General features: G+C 65.9%; 1 long non-coding RNA gene across 1 annotated transcript in view; it reads left to right on the top strand.

The window, feature by feature from the left end:
• The first annotated feature begins 2,070 nt into the window (after positions 1-2,070).
• Positions 2,071-2,209, top strand: part of LOC144217033 (uncharacterized) — a 10,509-nt gene continuing 10,370 nt past the window's right edge. The window contains exon 1 of the long non-coding RNA XR_013330821.1: positions 2,071-2,133. This is a non-coding gene — a long non-coding RNA (uncharacterized LOC144217033). The remainder of the gene's footprint in view (positions 2,134-2,209) is intronic.

Here is a 2,209-nt window from a genome sequence, read left to right as displayed (position 1 = left end):
GAGCCTGCCCCCCGCCCCGCGCCCTCTCCCCGCCCGCCTGGCTTCCTGGACAGATGTCCCCGGCGAGGGGGCGACGCGCGCCCGCTGCCCGCGCCCCAGACGCTGAGGCCGCGCTCCCCACTGTTTTCTCCCCAGCCCAGACGCCAGGAATGTGAAAGAAGCTTCCAGAGCCCGCCCCCCACCCCAGCTCCGGCCCCGGCCCGGCCCCCCACCCTCCGCCCCGGCCGGCCTCCCACTCCCCCGGGGCCGCTGCCGCCGCCGGAGACGGAGAGGAAGAAAGAACACGGAGAAATTACTTTCGTATTTGCAGCGCGCGCGCACACACACACGCACATCTTCCCTCTGGGCTCCCCTCCTGGCTGGGGCAGCCCCGTCCAGGCCGTGGCCTTAACGCCCCTCGGCTTCTAAAGACCCACGGGAAGCCCCTACATACACACCCCTTGGCGTCCCCGCCGGTACCGTGCGCCGCGTCTCCCCGGGCAATCCACACACAAACAACTTAACCGCGCCTCCACCTCCCATTTACAAAAGTGTGTGTTTTCCCTGGAAATTCAGATGCACAACTTAACATCACCAACCCCCTGCCACCCCGAAATCCAACGCCGTCTCCGTCGGTTCTCGTACACACGGGCGCACAACTTCGCGTCTCCCCAAACGCGACGTAGGGGACTGGGAGACCGAGGTGGTCCTACCCTGGTCCTTCCCTCCCTGCCCGAATCCCGGTCCTGCCCGGGTGTACAGAACGAGGCTGGAGGCGCACCGACAGGAGGCGGGCACAGGGTCCGCGCGCGCACAACCTTACTCACGCCCCGCACACCACAAGAGCCCCGGCCACCGCGCGCAGCCCAAGCGGGCTCCGCGCAGCCCGGCGTTCCCCGGTCGCCTGGGCCTCGGCCCCGGGCNTCGCCTCTCGCTCTCCCTCTTTGCTTTTCTCCTCGTTCTCTCCCTCGCCTTTCCCGTCTCTTCTTTGGCTCTTTCTTGCCCGCTGCTCGGTCCCGGCCCGCTCCACGCTTTCACCTTCTGTGGGTCGGAAGGGCTTCGCGCGTCACCCCCCACCCCCACCGCGCCACTCAACTCCCTCTTCTCTCCCCCTTCCTCGACTTCTCCCTGCCCGCCCCCACCCTCCGCTCCTGCAAGTTTAGAGTAGGAGAGAAATGCTGAAGCTAGTAAGGGACCACACTGAGGAGGGGGTAAAAATCACCGGTACACCGGAGTGCCCCCCGCCTTGGCTCGCAAGCCCCGAACTCGAGTGCACTCGGGGCCGCGAACGCTGTCAGGTACCCGATTTGGGGGTGAGAGCGCCACCAGCAAGATCGCCAAAGCNAGGACCAGTGCGCACGGTCTGGCCCCATCACCCTGCGCTGTCCAGAGGCCCGTCGGGAGCGCCCCTCGGCCCAAAGCACTTGGGCAGGGTGGGGGCGGCGGGACCCAGGCCCAGTCTCCCGCCCCGGGCTGGGCACTGCCCCCGGAGCCGCGGGGAGCGACGGCAGACTCACAAGGAGCAGCTGAGTGCGCCCACTTGCGGGGTTCCCCTTGCGGACTCCCCCCCGAGAGCCTTTAAGTGCGCACCCACTTTGGCTCTCGTCCATTGCCACTCACACGGAAACTCCTACGCAAACAGCACACACATCCGCGCCCACACTCGGCTTTACAAACACGCTTCCACACGCGCGCACACACAAACACGCAGTCGCGTACACTTTCCCTCACAAATATGCTCGTGTACACGGCCGTACCAAGCACATGTACACGGACAAGCGACTGCAAACACGCATACATCGCTGTACAATCCCAAATACACTAAAAAACAGGAAACATTCCCCTGGGCGCTAGATCCTCACGTTCACGTACGGATACAAACACATATCCTACGCACCCCCCTTCACACCCAGAAGCCGCCCCCCGCTCGTGATTTGCTGCACCCTCAGTCCCAAATCATAATCGGCGCCCGCGCAGCACGGGTTGGACACACACACTCGCGCGCACGCAAGCCTCTCCTCCCTGCACAGGTGGGGGAGGCTTCGGCCCCGCGCCCGTTTCGGATTCCAGGTGTGGCTGCGGCTCCGCGCTCCGGGTTTTGCAGTCCGCCGCGGTGTCGGAGGCGAGGCGAGGAAGGGAGCTGGAATAACAAAGGCAAGTTGGGGAGAGCGCAAGGGGGCGCAGCCCCGGCCGGGCCGCGGGGGGAGTCCTGCACGGCCCGGGTTTTGCA

Source organism: Crocuta crocuta, unplaced genomic scaffold (genome assembly GCF_008692635.1).
Source record: "Crocuta crocuta isolate KB4526 unplaced genomic scaffold, BGI_CrCroc_1.0 scaffold28, whole genome shotgun sequence".
NCBI classification, from domain to species: Eukaryota; Metazoa; Chordata; class Mammalia; order Carnivora; family Hyaenidae; genus Crocuta; species Crocuta crocuta.
The sequence above is the reverse complement of the archived record's forward strand: the minus strand, read 5'-3'. Positions and strand labels throughout refer to the sequence as shown.